This window comes from Mastacembelus armatus, chromosome 19, assembly GCF_900324485.2.
Source record: "Mastacembelus armatus chromosome 19, fMasArm1.2, whole genome shotgun sequence".
NCBI lineage: Eukaryota > Metazoa > Chordata > Actinopteri > Synbranchiformes > Mastacembelidae > Mastacembelus > Mastacembelus armatus.
Genome location: NC_046651.1, coordinates 268,890 through 289,274, shown reverse-complemented (window position 1 = coordinate 289,274; position 20,385 = coordinate 268,890).

Genomic DNA, 20,385 nt, shown 5'->3' with positions numbered 1-20,385 from the left:
CTGTCCAGGGTGGACCCCTGTCTTTCACCCAAAGAGAGCTGGGATAGACTCCAGCAGGTCCCTGGGACCCTGGTTAGGACTAAGCAGGTATAGATGATGGATGGATGGATCACCATTTTGACACAGGCAGTATTTCTGGGGCCACTAGTAGCATTAGCAAAAATTAATGGCATTGGCACTATGGACTTTACACTGTTTCATGGTGACAACAAAAACAACAAACTGTAACTGGACATCTGATGAAACAAGCCAGTCAGGTCAGTGTCACCATCTGAAATATGTTGGGTTGACATAAACCCTGAGGGGATGAGATCCAGTAATTACAGTGGACCAGATCATGACACAGCTCTTTATTTCTGCTCATTACAGTATCCATAAATAATTTGAATCTCGCCTCATAAAAGCAGACCTAATCAGTGACAGTGTAGCAAAAAGGACTGCTGGTTTGGCAAGATGCCCTGGGCCATGTGCTTTGTCATCACAAAAGAATGAGCAGTAGAATGAAAAACTTGTCTGTAAATCTGTAACCAGCTGCAGAGCTTGGGTTGTCATCATTAGATACAGTAGCACTCACACATGTTGTGGAAAAAGCCTGTGTATTTTCACATATTAACAAGACTGTAATAAACTCTGTCCCATTTAAAGCATACTGGAAAAACTTACAGCAGGACATATCTGAGTTATATGAAGTACAGACAGTAATGTTTGCATTTAGCTAATACAGGAAAAATGTGCTAGAGCTGTGCTTCCACATTTTGCACTGCTGGAGACTCACACGCAGTTTAATTCTCACGAGAATTTGATTCTCAAGAGTTCATTTTTAGTGCTCCTGTTGGGGTTATTATGTTAAGTATGTACATCACTGATAAACATATGAACCAGACAACAGCAAAACAAAAGCTCAGCGCTAACATCATGTTTCCTCTTATGGCCTTCATTAAAAGGATTCATTTTTTTGTTAATATTTCTTCTGAAGACACAGTATGTCGAGTGTTTTGCCAGCTTAGATGGCCTGTAAATAGACAACTGGAGAATGCATGAGAAGTGATTTTTTTTTGTCAAGAATCTATTATAATTACATATGAAGTGCATCATATTTATAGTGGGTCAAATTAATTAAGAGAGTGAAAATAGTAACGTGATATACTGTGTGACTGAACGCATGTACCAAAGCATGCTAATGCTAAAATGTTAAACGAAATTTCAGTTTAGTTTAAGCCATTCACTGAACTTCAGTGGTCACTGTCAAGTGAAGCGTTACCTCATCTACCTTGATTAACTGCTCTTTAACAGGAGGGTTAGAAACACACTGATTCAATTATAGATGAATGTATAGGCTCATGAATAAAGCCAGTTTCTCAAGTTGTATGAAATGCCACTTATCTTCTGGCTGCACTCTAGTCTGGCTTATGGGTGGTGGAGTCATTTCTATCAGAGCCTCTTCTAGCTTTGTGGAGAAGAGAAGGTTTAAGAACTTCAAGTTTCTTTTTAATGGTGTACCCAGTTTCAGATAGGATGGTACCATAACAGGTCAGGTTATACTGACCTTTAAATAATAGTAGAAGATGTTCATAAAGCTGAAAAATGAACTCATTCATTTAAAATGAAAGTTGAAGGAGGTCAGGAAAACTAATCTGCCTTCATATATCTGTTTGCTACACCCTCACCGCTCCTGTCCAGCTAGCATAGTGGGAAGGTGCTCCAACATGTATTAAGTAAACACAGAACTGCAAATGTTTATGGCCTCTTGCAAACGGCTTAGAAAGTGTTTAGCAGATAGGATAGGTGCTATGTGGAAGGTTACACAGGTGGTGGTGCCGGCGCATAAACTGTTTGGCTCCCTGATGCCTGCAGGTCCATCCTGCTGTGTTTGGGAGCTTTGACCATCTTTGAAGAGCACAAACATTTCTTGGAAACAAGGCACCTGAAGAGACAATGATGTAAACACAAACACCTTATTTTATATCCTCATGTTCAAAAAGGCAGCCATTGTTTGTGAATATGGGTTAGTATGATCAGATTCATTAACACTTAATAATTAAACTAAGTTACAACTGTAGTACTAGTATCTCTATACTGAAGGATTAGAGATCCAAACTTTATCCAGGTGCAAGAGCAGCAAATAATTCAGAATCATTATTTAAACATTTGCTTTTTCACCTTCTGCACTCATGCATAGTTTAGTGTATATTTGTTTGTGCATGGACAAATGCATATACAACACACCCAGCACATGCACATACCACGCATGTATCCTTCAGGTGTTTACATTCTTGCTGAGACAGAGTCATCGGGGGGTGAATGGCAGCTCTCGGCTGGAAAAGCAAACAGGTTGTGGAGAGAGCCTGGAGCCCAGGCACGCTTAGGAACATCCTGTCCACAGGTCTGACTTGGTCAACACCAGACACAGCTCCAGGCACTGCATCACTACATAGCCAAATAACAGCATCAGAACCATGTCAGAGTAAAGAACAACCCTGAGGGCCAACTTGTTCAAGAAAGAAAACTAGTTTTTTGTGCTTCCAAGGGAACACACCAAAATGCATGAGCCATAATCACTGACACTCTTCTTTAAATCTTCCTTAACAATTATTCAGGTTTTGGCTGATTAGAGTTTGTCCCAGTACACTCCATACAAAACAAATTCAGTTTGTTTTAACCAGAGGTGGACAGTAACAAAATAAATTTACTTGAGTACTGTACTTAAGTACAGTTTTTGAGAATTTGTACTTTACTTGTACTTGAGTAGTATTATCTTGGGAAACCTTTTAATTTTACTTCACTACATTTGAAAGATAAATCTAATACTTTTTACTCCACTACATTTCTATAAATTTCTTGTTACTTTTGCAGAGAAATTGTCTTAAAACTGAAAGACCACTGACTGTGTTCATTATGTTTCTTGTTTGCGTGTGGTTTGTCCCAATTACACGCCCTAAAGATACACACTCCGGTACAGTAGATCGCGGTGTACACCTTTGATTGCTTGTTGCAACCCACCAAGAAGAAGAATAAGGTTTTTGCCGTACTGTTTACATCCTGCTCAGATAAGGCAGTTTGTGCTGTGCGTGGCGGTAATGATTTAGACCTGGTTCAGTCTTGGTTTTGTCCTGGTTTAATATTGCTAACATGAGTCCTGGATTAGACCTGATTTTGCCCTGGTTTCAGTTTAATGTTTAGACATGTCTCCAGTTTTTCTAATGTGAATGGTCTAATATTCAATACTTAAAAAATGTAAGTACTAACTTTGCTTAGCCTTTCTGCAGCACTTCAATTCAATTCAATTCAATTTATTTGTATAGCACCAAATCACAGTACAAATCATCTCAATGCACTTTACAAAAAAGAAAAACCCAACAAATCCCTTATGAGCAGCACTTGGTGACAGTGGAGAGGAAAAAACTCCCTTTAACGGAAGAAAAAAACCTCCAGCAGAACCGGGCTCAGTTTGGGCGGCCATCTGCCTCGACCGGTGAGTGGGGTGAGTGGATAGAGCAGAGAGAAAAGAACAGCAACAATAAACAACAAATAGACACTGCAAGTTGGTGGGGCCAGTAACTGCACATCAGCGATAAACAGCTCCAGGACCAGGGACACCTGCAGAAGGTACAGAGAGAGAGAGAGAGAGAGAGAGAAGGAGGGAGAGAGCACAAACTAGGGGAGAGAGAGAGCACAAGGTTAGTAACATTCAACATAAAAAGGTTGTTTGATTTCATTAAAACTGTGCCACCTCTGTCTTTAAATCCTAGTGACTTCTAGTTTACAGTAAAGAAAGTTTCCTGTTTCCCTGTTACTGAATCTGTACAAACACATCTCTAGATATTCTAATCTAAACTATATGTAATATTCAATCCAGTGAACTAGTACAAATACTGCAAATAATAACTACAGTGTGAGAAAGTTTCTTTCCTGAACTCATTTAAAAATGCAATGTGGAAAAAACATTTTCTGATTTTTTTAAGTACTTTGAATATTTTTGAAAGCACATACTCCAGTACTTTAACTCAAGTAATATTTTGACTGAACAACTTTTACTTCTATTGGAGTAATATTTGACCAGGAGGATCTATACTTTGACTCAAGTAATGAAGTTGAGTGCTTTGTCCACCACTGGTCTACCCTCATCTGACATGGTGCCTTCCAGCTTCTGACTGACTGGACACACCTGATCCAGGTAATCAGCAGTGGCTAGGACAGGGATAGTTAAAAAACAAGATAGGCAGAGGTCCCTCGAGGACCATGGATTCCCCACCCCTGGTCTGTAGGCTTTGAAAAATGTGTTCTCAGTACTAATGGTTATATTATGGACACTGAAATTGATAGGGGTAATCATATTATTAAGACATAATGTAAGTCAGCCTAATGTTTGAAAACACAGGATGTCCTCATAGTTGATTCAGTGTTTTTCTTTGTTTTATTAACATGCTGGTAATTTTAGTACTTAATCTAGTTGATATTAACTGTGCATCAATTAATATGATTGCTGGCCAGCATATTAAAGTAGCAGAAATGGGTTGGCATGAAGGGAAACAATGGGCACAGGAGAGAAATGGGGCTGTGGTGTCAGGAGCTATAGCTAATATTGTTCGGTCCAGTCCAACAGCTAATACAGCTATGGTCGGAAAAGACTGAGGCATCTCGCGAGTAACAGTATTAAGTATAACAGAAAAATGATAAAAAATGACAGAAAAACACCAGAAAACTCCAAATAGTAAAAGTCGACCACTCAATAACCACTACCAGCAACACTTAGCCAAGTTCTACTTCCCCTTCCTCATGTCATATTACATGGTTCAGGTTTGGGAAATATGGTTCAAACTGTCACTGTTGATCAATTCTGCCAATTTGTCATGTCAAACTAACATTTCTCCTTTAAATGGGTATCTTCAAAACAGATTAGTTGTGGATTTTATAAAAATGCTAGCACACCCAGGAACACATATATTTTGTGTAAATAAGTATACTGAAATATAGCTAAAGTTAAATGTAGGCATAGTATTATATTTTGAAAAGAATTACACAATTTAAACCAAAAAAAACCCCAAAATATTAACATACTTTTGGAAAATATAACTAAATATACTTACAAATATGTTTTAAGTAAAGTGAACTTTGAAAAAATATGCAAAATTACCAATTAAGTAATGGCATCATTTTACTATGTTTCAGCACAAGCACAAATACACTTTTTTTGCACACTTTATTTGCTAAAATGATAATTTAAATATGAAACATATATGCATATATATGTATGTATGTATGTAATAATATATTGATTTTTGAAGCATTGTAAATATGGCATATGATCCAGATGCAAAGTAAAGATTTCACGCAAGATTTTGGACACGTCACAGGAGGAAAAGCAAATGCTGCCTGATTTCCATCTATTTACTTGGTTACAGGGTCCTGGTGTTGTACATGTTGATTAACAGTCGCACTACCATGGGCTGACAGGGAAACTTACAGAGAACAGAGCTATCAGTAATGTTATTGCTTTTGTGTGCTGTCAAAAGGCCTGTTTGTGTGATCATTTAGCTTTTAGTGTTTCTGAGCATCCAGCACGACCTATTTTTGCAAATTAATTTTGCTGTGTCACTTGCTGTGGCATGACCATACATTCACTGGTAGTCACATCAGCATTCAAGAACCAAAAGTTTGACCATATTCAGCTTATACGAATGAAAAGCAGGCCATCTTTGCATCATTGTCTCTTCCGGTGCCTTGTTTCCAAGAAATGTTTGTGCTCTTCAAAAATGGTCAAAGCTCCCAAACACAGCAGGATGGACCTGCAGGCATCAGGGAGCCAAACAGTTCATGCGCCGCCACCACCACCTGTGTAACCTTCCACATAGCACCTATCCTATCTGCTAAACACTTTCCTTTTTGTTTTGTTGCTAACATTTTTTTGCAACAGAATGAGTTGAACTTTCAAGCGTTGCATAAAGGTATGAAGGTAAGAAATGACTTTAGATGCATTTGTCTTGTGCTCACATTTTTGGGCTTAATATAGAAACATGCACTGCACAGATACTTTCCTCTGAGTCTCAATGGAATGAGCTGATGGAGATGAAAGGTTAAGCAAACAAAGAAATCCTTGACTTAGTCATGACACCATATTTCCTGTTCTGACTCATTAATGGCACAAAATAAGTAAATACAAAGCATACTACATAAGTGTACTGCAGGAGGAACAATCATGGCTGGACACATCTACAGCATAAACAGGTTTTTTTCTGTAGAAAATGTGGCCTTTTCTAACTTATGAACAGACCAACAGCCTGAAAACGTTTTTCAATTACAGCCAGGCTCCTGTGGCAGAACATGACAATGGCCACTGAGGAGGTTAACCGGGCTGTGACACAGGACTCAACCCTCTAATTGCTTTTCAGCAGCTCACCTTGGGCATGGGCATAGAAGAAAATGAAAAATGGTTCTGATCCTGCACAACTGCCACCTTTCCCCACTCCCAACATTATAGTTGATTTTCTCTATATTTTTATTGTCCTATTTTTTTCCCGTTACATCAACATACAGCGTAGATAGATATTAACATGAAAGGCCCCTTAACTGGAGAGAGAGATAGTTTGAGTGTAGGCAAACAGAAAGAGGGCTGTGGGGCCAGCACTCCAATGATTTATCATCCATTTCTAGTCTCCCAAACACACACTCAACACCACAGTATAAACACTCTTCAAAATAACCCCATGGTCACATTCACAATCAGACTTTTCCGCTATAATTTTTATTCAACTGGGATTTAAGAATAAGGCTTTTTTTTTTATAGGCAAATGCGTTTGGAGATTAAAAATCATTAATGATCATTTATTAGCATTAACAATAATTGAATTCAAACATGTTTGTTCATTTAGCTAGTTTATATTTATGAGAAGGGTCATAAAGAATTGTGGCATGTTCGTGTACACAAAAGATAACTAGGACAAGTTCAAGCAGGTGAAAAGTTTGGATAACAGAAAAATATGTTCCAGTGAGGTTTACTGGAGCATTATGTAATTCAAATACTATGCATGTGGAAAATTATCACGCTAGTTTTTATTATCTGTTCTACTTTTCACTTTCTTATTTCTTCGCTTTCATGCTTTTAGCCTAAAACTGTTTTGCTCAGGCCAACAGATAATGATCAAATAAATAATATTTCAGACATTTATCTACTCCCTGTGGCAGCTGTGTATACACACAGTCTACAGGGGTGGACATTTTTTGGCCACTGTTTCATCACAGAAAGTTGCTCTGTTTTGTTTCTTCTTTAAGATGAAGCAAGAGATAACAACACTTGTAGCAGAGCGAGAGGATGCGATGCAACACCACTACACGGTTAAACACACCACAGAGCAAACAAGACATTAAGCCATAATTGATTGTGCCGGTGCAAGGTCACTGTGGTCCGGCATTTTCTAGAACAATAATTATGTCTCATATCTCAAGTTCCATAAAGTCAGGTATTAATCTGTTCATTGTCGGATTTGCGTAGTGCAGAGACGAGCCACAGTGTGGTGTGGGCCCTTTCTCCGACTCTCTCTGCACTGTGCATGCAGTTACCACTAACGTATCTATTAAAATGAATCATACAAGTGTATTTGTAATATTCAACATTTGGTAAATGGCATATTTACTTGTTTCCTCAATGCGTTAGATGCAAACATGGTCACATGCTCAAAGCTCCGCACAAAGACTGGAAACAGACGTGTGAAGACAAAAGTTGTGGCAGTTATGTGCTTTAACTATTTCTTCAGGAAGTCACTGTACCTGGCCAAGAATTGCTGCCAGGATTGACTAAAACTATTCATTCATTTTTGTATGGTTACATTTTAAACAAACAAGATTAAGTCTGTTGACATGACACAAGTTTAGAGATGCTGGCACTGTAGGCAGGTTGTGTGTTATTTCCAATGTAGCGAGGTTTGCTGTTTCCTCCTGCTTACAGCTTTTATGCTAAGCCAAGATAAAGGCTAGACATAGACCAGGAGGAGCTAGACATAAGAAACAGACATGATAATGGTATTAATCATCTCATCTGTAAGTCATGGCCACAGTCCTTTCCTAAAATGTTAAACTACTATATTCCCTCAAAACCTGATTTCAACTCATGTCCCTGCTACAAGCCTGGACTTCACAATGCCAAACATTCAACAATTAAATCAAATCAAATCATTGGAACTCAGTGAACCTGAGTGTTCTTTGTGGCATAGTTTGCTTCAGATTAAATAATAAACACAAATGCTACTGTCTCGTAAATGTAGTAGCCCAACATGCACGCACGTACTGTAACTGCTTTCATGCTCACGATCAAAAGCAGTCCCAGCTCATCTATTGCCATGGCCAATGAACTCTGGAGACTGTGGAGTGTGTCGACCATCCTGGTTTAGAGCAGACCCACAATTTGGGTGCTATTGTAAGCAAAAGGTGGTGGCTGTGCCTTTTAAAGATTACTGAGCTTGGTCTTATTATATTAAATTGGCAGTTAACAGAGCCTCAGATACTAAAGGTGAACAAGCAAATGCCTCACACTGACAGGGCCAAATGGCAGTGAAAAGTAACTTCTGGTATGTTTAAAGAATTCACTGGCCAGCTATTACTGCAAGAGCCACAAGTAAGCTAAAGGTCTTTTTTCAAGTAGCGAAGAGTTTCAGATATCTAAATCTATCAGAGTTGAGAACTTGCTAATTGCAATAAAACATAAAGATTAATATTTCACTCAGTGCATATTACTTATACTTTTTGTACTTTTGTACTTTTATATCAGATTTATTAGATTATTCTATCTTGATACATCATACCTTCTCAAGTTGTTGTTGGCAATGTGTTAGCAGCATTGTTTTTTTTGTTTGAGGCCATCAACTGTATCTAAATCAGATATCTCCCCCCCTTTTAGCTGTTTTGGTCTCCACTAACTCCTCAGTAAAATATAGGTTTGTAGCTTCTACAGGTGTCAGGCATCTACTTTGTTTCCCCTCCCCTTTCTCTCTTCTCCCTGTCTCTCTATGTTTCTTGTGTGTGTACGTGTGTTCCTGTGGAGACTACATAACAAGTGGATAATGAGCTGCACCTGACGGTCATCAACCATCAGAGGGAGTCCTATTTAAGTAATTGTCTGTTCTGTTCTTCTGTGCAGTCTCCTCATCAAAGCCACTTACCTTGAGCCTCTGCAGATGGTGTTGGATATCAGCTGGTTTTCTCCATGTCTCCAGGATCCTTGTCTGAGCGCATTCCTCTCTGTGTGTAACTCACCTGCTCCTTGGCCGCTTCCTGGACCATCGTCTCCTGAACTCACCTGTCTCAATGTGTGCCTGGAGAGTCGCCCTGAATTTTAAGACTCTTTCTCAGACCTTCCACCGTGAGTACTTCATTTCAAGTTCTCTACGATATCATCTTAATATTATGTGTTCTCATTAAAAGTTCTTTGTCTGTAACCTTGGGTCCAGTAAACTATTTCTACCTAAATGTGACAATAGGTGAAATGCTCTGTTTTTTACCAGAATCTCCATGTTCAATTTAGTGCTGGAGAAAATCTGTTTTTTGTGTTGTGGATGAACTGACCTTTCAATAACAGGGACCACATTTAAACCAAAAAGAGCACATTCAAGCAGCACAGACCAAGTGGTAATTGTGAAGAAAGAGATGGATAGATTATATGCTCTTTGTTGATTAGATCTATGCTGTCACTGAAGACAGATCAGCACAGTGAACAACACTTAAAGAAAATGTTGATCCAAATCAACACACATCCTGCATCCTTTCAGAATTCCCCTGCAATGAATCCCTCAGCATAAACATCATTAATTTTCTTTCTGTTTTCAGGCCAGGGTCCAAACCCCATGGTTGAGTTTCTGTGTCGTTTTTCCCATCCTGCCCAGATTTGGCCACAACGGTCTTCTCCATCCCTCTTACTAACCTCAGTTTATCCTGAAAGATGACCCTGACTACGGACATGACTAAGGACATGTCTACTTGCAGGAATCCCTTAATTTAGACTGGAAGGTGGGATTGTGCTCAAGTTGACCCCAGTTTCTTTTTTCTACGACTGCAGTTAAAATCCAGTGAAGGGCCCTTTCCCATTACGTAACTGCAGTGTTTTTTTTTTTTTTTCTAAAGAAGATAAGATCCCACGCCAACAGGCATGTTCACAGAGACGATGTGGAGATCTGTAGTGGGGTCAAATGTCAGTGTTCAAGCCTCCCTAACAGTCCCTTGGCACTGCACCAGCCACCAGCATCAACACTGTGTCAATTCACCTAAGAAGAGTGTAATAGGTCTCTCTGTGTGGTTCCTGTGTTTTTGTTTTTCATGTTATTGCACAAATGGAAAATCACATTTTTCAAACAAACTTTACAAGATGCGGTGAAGTTTCCTCATCAGTTCAGAGGACTCACCCATGGCATCAGTTAAAGGTCATCCAGATGTCTCTTATTTACTTCAAGCAGCTCTTAAACTCTGTGATGACGTCTATCTTAGTTATATCAGGGGACACAGTGCCACCTGCTGTACTGCAAACCAGATTCTGAAGAACTGTGACTGAACAATGTAACATGTTGGTGCAATATATTGATCACAAATCCTCAGAAGAGTTGTTTCATAATTTGATGTGGATGGGACTGTCCATGCATCAGTGTTGGACATCACTAATGCTCTGATCCCTGCAGCCATTATCCACAATCAAATGAAGAAGTACTTTAACCCCCAAGGGGAAATTCAATTGTTACAGCAGTTATTCTAATTTAAATTTAAAAGTTATTAAATGTAATATTATATTAATTAACCCAGACTGCCCAGTTCCAGTCCAACAACAGATTTTGCCTTCCTGATCAACTTGTTAATGAAATGAAAACCCTTCCTTTTTGCTCATAGCCCTAATATTCCAGTCTTATCTAGCGTCTTGGATAATTTTATCTGTGAGATGCAGATTCTAGAAAAATTCACAGCTAAATAAATCAAAAGCACAAGAAAGATTTAATAACCAGTCTATGCCAAATCCTACATAAAGAATTTAGAAAGGACATGTACATTTAAGCAACTCTGCAGTTCTGTGGTTGCATGTTTGAGGGCGTGCATGTAAACAACACTATTGTTCCTTAAACCTACTATCTGGATAAATGGCAATGTGCATGATTGTGAGTGCAACTGCAGTACCAGTCACGTATATACGATACTACGTATAGTATATGTAGTATAGTATACTATACTACGTATAGTGTATATACGTGATGACCAGATCATATTTATTACTGAATTACAATGTAACAGATAACTGAACAGATCAGTTAGGGCTAAAATGTTTCCACCTCCCCAATGGGGAGTTTGTCTTTTATATTCTTCATTATTTTAAATATATCCATGTTACCTACAGTGCATGAATATTTATAAAAGTGTTTGTATAAATGCTTCTTTGTTTCTTATATCAATTTTTGTTTTGTGGTTGCTACATACATAAGGAAATCATAATAAAAATTATTCACAGAACAATGATCTTGTACAAATCAGTAACAGTGTTAGAGAGATAATGTAATTCCTAAAATCCAATGGGGAAATAGGAAATGTGCTCTGTGTGTGTCACCCTCTGTTTTGCTACTCTTTGTTGTCCACATTTAAAATGCAAACAAACAACTCAGAGCACCAAAACATAAGAAAAAAAAAATACTGATGCAACCAAAACAATCTAACCAAATGAACTTTTTGTGTTTGTGAGCTATTCTGCTGCCGGCAACCAACTAACAGAGATATGATCTGAAGGGGGCAGTGTTGCACCTGCTGTGCTTGGCATGCAAAGAGGCCCGGAGAGGGTGAAATACATGAGGCTCAGGTTTGAAGCTGTCACTTCCCCAAACATATAAAAATAAAATTATGGTTTTTCCCCTGTCCTTCATTCACGACACTTAAATTACCAGTACTTGATTATAGCCTAATTAGCCAGCTTAATGAGTAATTATGCAGTGATTCAGAAAGTTATCAAAAGCAATTTCATCAGTGCAACAGAGACTGAGTTTACTGAAGTCAATCCCCCTTGCCCCCACTCCAATTGTAGTAATTACAATTAGCAAAGCAATGCACACATCTTAAGTTCCCCCTTAAAAATAGATGTGATTGTAAACCTACTTACAAGTTGGTAGTAAAGTGAAATGCAAGGATGCCATTTGAAGAAAAGCTAAGTAATCCTGGTGAAAGATAGGAAAAAGGCCTGTGTGTGTGTGTGTGTGTGTGTGTGTGTGTGTGTGTGTGTGTGTGCGTGTGTGTGTGTGTGTGTGTGTGTGTGTGTGGGTGTGCAAAGTAATTGAATCCCTCCTGAGTGAGCATACTGGATTTCATAGACTTGTGCACCTGATAAAAGGTTAAAGGTTGACACTTGGTGAATAAACTGAGGTTGAGGTTTGGTGTGTGGAAGCATGCTGCTCTGGAGGTGTAATTACTTGATCTCCAGGTGGCTGCAGGGATAATGCAAGGCAAACGAATGACAGACGAGAAAAAGCAGGGGCGTATGTGAGGAGGTGTGTTTTTTCCATGAAAACGTGACAAAGGTATTTTTCTACTTTATCAGCATGAAATAGTGCTGAGCTTATTGTCTTTTGAGTCAACTTGTATTGTCTGCCAGTATCATATCACCACGGTGATGCAAACACAAGATTCTTTGGTGTGCAGAAATCAATGTTGTTGTCACTTGCAAATTAAAATTCAAGACTTACTGTAACTTTCTGATTAAAAGTCAGGTGCAAAAATATGCTAACAAATGTCTATTGATGTTTTGAAATCTGTGCATTTTACCTGATTTTATTGGTGATCTTAATATATTTATAATATGTATAAACTTAAGCTTGGGCTCCAGCAGATCCCTGTGACCCTGGTTAAGGAATGGATGGGGATAAACTTAAGCTCTAATGGCTTTACTAGATTTTCCATTTTTTTGATTTTTTTTTTTATATTAATTTTGATTTGATATTAAAATTGCCAAGACTTTCGTTAATACTGAGACTAATCTGAACCTTGCAGGACATTTTGTTACATTTTACTGCTGTGGTTTGACCGTGGCTGGGTATAGCAGCTGTCTTTTATTGTGGCAAGGCACACACCAGAAGTTGGACTTAGATGAGAGTCCTGCTTTCTCCAGTGATACAAAACAAAGATGAGAGGAATAAATCCTGTCATGAATTCATTTCCTGTCCCTTAAATCATTCCTGATTATAGGTGTCTCCTTCTGCATTATCCTTTCAATCATTGTGCACTATGAGTGGGGGGAAATGAAATCAGACCACATTGTGCTGGAAGCAGAGAGACAATCACTGAAGTCTGACTCACAGCGGTTAGACTGGAAAATGGGTCATTCATTTGTCATTCAGCTTGCTCATATACAAAACCACAACTATCTTTGCAATCATTTGTTATTTCCCCAACTGTCTGAGTGATACCAAAAGGATTATGAATACAAGAAGTTGTGCCTGTGTGTCTCCATGCCTGTGTTTACACTTGACATTCACCACAGAAAAACATCACATTTTGAGATATTTGACAGAAGCTAATTATTCACATCATCTAGTCCTACAATAGGAAATAATAAAGTTTCATAGATGAAAAATTGCATTCCCAAGGTATTACCACTTTAGAAAGTTTGCTTAATACTGCATGATTCACAGATTTAACCAAGGATTTGAATTATAAAATATCCACTCTGCACCAACATTCGTCAGCTTCAGTTCCATATTAATGCCTTTGTTACTGGATATTACTCACTTTGCATTGTTTCAATCCCAAATGCTCAGTGGTAGATGTAGGCGTACCACAGAAATGGCACCAATAAGCAACTTCTATACAAGTACAGCTTCTCATAACAGTAAGCAAGAGAACTTTTGATTACTTCTTTAATTTTAATCTCCTCTATGTGGAGAGTGTTTGTGTCATATGTACCCTAATTATCCTGGGTGGAGGCCTACAGACCTCAACAGCACTATATCTAAATAAAGCTCTGAATAACACAGAATTTACTCAGCCACTTTACTTTTGGGTGACTGAGCGACAATAAGAGGCACTATGGTACCATCAGCATCTCATACTAATGCTAAAGGCTCTGATGTCATCTTTAGGGACAAAAGTTGCTTTGTCAAGTTGAGGACAAGACTGTGTCTTGGGTTACAGTGTTCATTCATAAAAGCATAATGGTGTACACTAGAATCGAACACCTCTCTCCTGAGGGACTTTATGAACCATCCACTCACCCAAGCCTCCTACTAATGAGGACTTTCTTCCATCATATACTATATCACAGACGATACACTGTATGTCAAACACTGCCACAAGTGAGATTACACAGCTTGGTGGAATATAATCTTTTATATTTCCTATAGTATTTAATGCTATGTAAAAGAAACTAGAAATTATGTGCAAGATGGTACTTCATAACTTGAGTACATCTCTTCAGTAAAGCAGGCAAACACATTGTCCCTATTAGTGACAAACAGCTACTGTGCATAAACATGTTCTTAGAATCGTCTATTTCATGCTTCTCATACTTCGCTGTACCACTTTCTAATGTACAGAAGACTGAAACTGAGAAAGTACAAAAAAAGGAATAGTTTCTTCCAGACGCTTTAAATATGACAACTTTTAAAACACATTTCTTACCATTCATTTCATCATGATTTCATACAGTTCATATATGAAAGAGAGGAAGAAAGATGAGTGTTGGCGTGAGATAGAGAGCAGAAGAGTCAAGGCAGAAAACAAAAAGAGAATAAGAAAGGAGGGAAATTAGAGAAGAGGAAAGCTGTGAAAAGAAGTGAAAGCAACACTTGCAGCAGTAAGTCATTAGTGTGGACTTTCTGAAAAACTTTGCATACAAACCTCTTCATCAGTGTCATTTATCATTCAGCAGATAGCCCGTTGCAGTGAAAGAGCTCTTTACCGAGGCTTTGGACGGTGTTTCTCAGGCTTGAGATAAAAGTAACTGCAGCCACAGAGATAAGCAGCACAGCCTCAGGGAAACAGGTGGGAAATGCTTCAACATGCTGTGGCTCTGAGCACTTATCTGAAGGGCTGAGAATCACTGAGGTGAAAAGTTTACCATTCAGTTTTAGCTGGTTTCTCTATAAACAGTTTCTGTGCAACACAAAACAGGCACAACCATTAACCATGTGCAATCATTGTCCACCACCTTCAATGCATATTTTTTGCATTTGCAAGCAATACAAGATTGGATTATTGTCCACTGATATCAGGACTGTGGATGGATATGAACATACAAAACAAAATTCAGATGGTAACACCTACTACAGTATGAAAGACCTCTTGAGCTGTCCAGGCTGTCTGCTGCCTGCAAATGGATGGAAAGCAACGACTTTCCATTCTGTCTAAGGTAACCTGTGACAGTTTCTGTGACAGATACTATCTGACCGATTTCCTTGTAAAGAAAGGTTTCCTGTGTGATCTTTTATAGCTTTTAAATATGGCCAGTATTTTGTAGCAGGAGTATGGAAATTTATGAGCACAACTGTAGGGTTTATCAGAAGGAATCAAGGCTTACTTTTTCACTTCCAAAAGCAGACTTTTTGCTGTAATTCTAGTTAACTAGTGACTTGCCAGAATCCAAACTTTATACAAGGGTTCTAATAATGAAGACATTATATTTGGAGATATACATGTAAGAATCACTTTTAATCAGCGATTTTAAGCTGAGAAATTCATATAAAGAAAGACTAACTCTGTCTGTCCTTCTGTATGACACCTTCAGAGACTGTCACAAAAACAACTGCAGCCAATAAAGTTGATGTGTATTGCTATTAGTGTCTGGCCTAAAGATTAGCATAAAGGTGGGAGAGTATTTTAGGGGCAGGAAGACAGAGAGTGATCTGTACACCCCCATAGTGTTATGGTGCTGTAGAGAAGGCAGTTTACATATTAAACTCAGGGGCTGGAGCCACAACGGAAGTGTACAAGAAACCACCAGAGACACATTGAAGACCTAACAGAGGCTGACTATTATTTAACCTTGTTGTGTCATAGTAAAATTGTTTCTCCTTATTCCTCCAATGCACCCACACACTGTATGAATTTGATGTGCTTCATTATATGCCAGCTATTTTGGTCCTGTAGAAATGAGGTATGAATTTAAAGATGCCGTCTCACAATGTTTTCTGTTTGAAATGCGTAACGCTTCTCACATTTTTTCTTTTTTTTAAGGATCGAGGGCAATTTGAATCCAGGCAAATATCAACTTCGTACATGAGCTGAACAAATCTATTAACCTTGGTGTATCATGTTCTGGTTTTAGGTTGATGACATCAAATGTATACAACAAGCTGTACTGTACAGAGTATTAAGTAGTTGTGCAAGAGGTAATGCTCTACCATCCAGCACCTCCATTATTTTAGTCCAGACCAGATCTCTGCTCCGCTCTCTGCCAGATAAAGTCAGACCAGACCCATCAGACCCATTTTCTCCTGAAAAGAAATGAGTTAACTATTGATTTGGGCAACATCAAGGGCATGAAACAAAGGCATTAATACCATATCACTGTAAAGTCAACATCCTCTGACAGCAACGACTCACGTAGGCCTTCATGAGTAGATCCAGATACATTTTTTATGTTGTCAGGTGTTCTCTAAAGAGTGACCTCAGGTTTTGAATCAAACATCAGCCAACACTAGATGTGTTGGCTGATGTTTGATTCAAAACCTGTTTATACCTGTTTATACCTGTGGCAAAAATGTGATTCATGTATTTTTTGTCTGTTTTCCCCTGAAAACACTCTGGGCACATTGCTATTCTGAAAATGTTTCCAGGGCTTGGAACATATAAACAATGACTGTAATGGCGAATGTTAAGAGGCAAACTGGAAGAGGCTAAAATGGTTTGTAGAGCGAAAGAGAGCCGCCGAGTATAAAAATATGTACTAGTGCAGCTTTAAACAGTAACTGTTGAATTATCTATCACCTGTTATTATCTATCTATTATGTATTATGTACTAACTTGAAGAGTATTTTTTATGGATAGGGTGCTACAGGCATAAAGTTGTTTAGTGACATCTGACTATTGGAAATCTTGCTATGAAGCCATAACTAATGTTTTGTAACATTTTAATTAAATCACTGAGCTGATGTTCAAAGTTACGCAGTCAGCAACAGGTTCTTATATTCAACCAGTGAGTGGGTTAGAAACAGCAAGGGAGGGCTTCGGGAGAAAACTGAATGATCATTGACTTGCACTTACGCTCACTCATGACGTACTTAGTTCTCTCCCATAGAAACTTTACATCTGCAGTGTTTACTTTATGTACTTTGTATTTCAGCTTTTCTGACTAAATGCAACAGGAATAAAAACAAAGTAGGACGTGATAAGCCCAGAGAACTTTAGTCAGAACCTTGGAAATTCCAAAACACAATTGCAAACTTCTTTTCTTTTACCTCTTTTTAACAACCTCAAGACCTGAACTGTGATAAGCCAGTCAACAGCTCTCCCACTTTGGTCTGTTGTTTGGTGTGCTTTGTTTATTCATGAGATTTTATTCTCATACTTCATTTTTGTTTGTTCTTACTTTTACGCGTGGATGTGTGAAAATGTGTGTAAAAGTGCAGGGAAAATACAACCTTTGAGCTTCTAGTATGTGGTCCTGTGGGGCTTTGTGAGTTAGGCATATGTCTGCCTATGTTTGCAACACAAAGCAAGAGAGTTTGTGTTTATGTGTACAGGTTATTAATGTGTTCTCTTAAACTAAACGATGAAGGTCAGCTTCTGTTTGTTCTCTCTGTTACTCTGCTGTAGGGTTATGAATCACCTACAGCAGTAAAATAATGAATCAGTGTCTCTTTCCACTGGATATCTTCAAACTAGTGACTACAATTACACTTGGTACTTTGTGCTTTAGGTTCACAGTTCACAGTTTCTAATATGCATCAATAAACAGCATTGTAATGTTGTTTAATTCTGAAACATCTAAACATCAATTTTCTATCCCATCTAACCTATCCTTTGCAGGCTCACAGGGCTGGAGTTTTTCCCAGCACATATTGGGCAAGTACTTTTTTTGGCATTTGGCATGACTTAAGGCTGAAATAAAGGCACGGCCTCTAGTCAGAGACAAAAGGAGATCCATCCATCCATCCATTTTCTATAACAGCTTATTCCTAACCAGGGTCCCTGCTGTGATCTGCTGCAGCCTATCCCAGCTCTCTTTGTGTGAAAGGCAGGGGTCCACCCTGGACAGGTCACCAGTCCATCACAGGGCCACATAGAGACAAACAGCCTCACACACTCACACTCACTCCTATGGGCAATTTAGAGTCACCAATCAACCTGACATACATGTTTTTGGACTGTGGGAGGAAACCAGAGTACCTGGAGAAAACCCACACAAGCACAGGGAGAACATGCAGACTCCACACAGAAAGGCCCCTGATGGGTTTCAAACCAGGAACCTTCTTGCTGTGAGGCAGCAGTGCTAACCACTCATCCACCATGCTCAAAAGGAGATCAATGTAGTAAATAACTCTCCTACAAAGAAAAAACTGACTGAAGTAGAAGGAGCTTGGTGCTGAAATCTTAAAAATGAGATCTGGAACAGCAGGGTATATACAGTGAGCTTGGCAGGTGAGGAAAATAATAGGACTCATCAGTCAAAGCAAATTATCTGCCCTCAGTGCCAGCCAGGGGGATAGTGGCACAAACATCAGGACAGTCCAACCTGTTCTACTGTTTGCAAGCGATGTGCCACTGTAATAGTCTTTGAGTTTTACTATTACCAATGCAAAAGTATAGGTGATTTAAGTGTGTTTTTTGTTCATGTTTTGAATATAGGATAATAATACAATAACACATTATGAGAGACATTGAAGCTGATTTGGGACCTCTGTCAAAACTCTGAAGAAATCCAGCCCTTCAAAGGATAGAATAAATAGCTATAAAAAAATAAAATAAAATTTCCCTTCTCACCCCTATGGGTGGTGTGTGTGTCTTCCTCAATCTCGAGTCCTCTACCAGAGGCCTGGGAGTTTGAGGGTTCTTCACAGTATCTTAGCTGTTCCTAGCACTGCGCTCTTCTGGACTGAGATCTCTGATGTTGTTCCTGGGATCTGTTGGAGCCACTCTCCCAGTTTGGGGGTCACAGCCCCGAGGGTGCCGATTACCACGGGGACCACTGTTGCCTTCACCTTCCACATCTTTTCTAGCTCTTCTTTAAGCCCTTGGTATTTCTCCAGCTTCTCGTGTTCCTTCTTTCTGATGTTGCTGTCACTTGGGACTGCTACATCTACCACTACGGCTTTCTTCTGTTGTTTGTCCACCACTACTATGTCCGGTTGGTTAGCCATCACCTGTTTGTCAGTCTGTATCTGGAAGTCCCACAGGATCTTAGCTCGGTCATTCTCCCTCACCTTTGGAGGTGTGTCCCATTTTGACCTTGGGACCTCCAGCCCATACTCAGCACAGATGTTCCTGTACACTATGCCAGCCACTTGGTTATGGCGTTCCATGTACGCTCTGCCTGCTAGCATCTTACAACCTCCTGCTGTTATGTGCTGGATTGTCTCAGGGGCATCTTTGCACAGCCTGCACCTGGGGTCCTGGCTGGTGTGGTAGACCCCGGCCTCTATCGATCTTGTGCTCAGGGCCTGTTCTTGTGCTGCTACGATTAGTGCCTCTGTGCTGTCTTTCAGTCCAGCTTTTTCCAGCATGTAGGACTTTTCAATATCAGCCACTTCTTGTATCTGTCGGTGGTACATGCCGTGCAGAGGTTTGTCCTGACATGATGGTTCTCGCTCTTCGTCCTCTGCATCGGGCTTCTGTTGCCTGAGATATTCGCTAAGTATTCCATCGCTTGGGGCCATCTTCCTGATGTACTCATGGATCTTGGCCGTTTCATCTTGGATGGTGGCTCTGACGCTCACCAGTCCCCGGCCTCCTTCCTTCCTCTTAGCGTACAGCCTCAGGATGCTGGATTTGGGGTGAAGTCCTCCATGCATTGTGAAGCGCTTCCTTGTCTTGACATCAGTGGCTTCTATGTCCTCTTTTGGCCAGCTTATTATGCCAGCGGCGTATCTGATGACCGGCAGGGCGTAGGTGTTGATGGCTTGGACCTTGTTCTTCCCATTTAGCTGACTTCTTAGGACTTGCCTTACTCTCTGTAGGTATTTGGCTGTGGCTGCTTTCCTTGCGGCTTCTTCCTGGTTCCCATTTGCCTGTGGGATTCCAAGGTACTTGTAGCTCCCCTCAACATCCGCTATGCTGCCTTCTGGGAGTTCAACTCCTTCAGTCCTGACAACCTTCCCTCTCTTTGTTATCATTCGACCACACTTGTCCAGTCCGAATGACATTCCAATGTCGTTGCTGTATATCCTGGTGGTGTGGATCAGTGAGTTGATGTCTCGCTCAGTCCTGGCATATAGCTTGATGTCA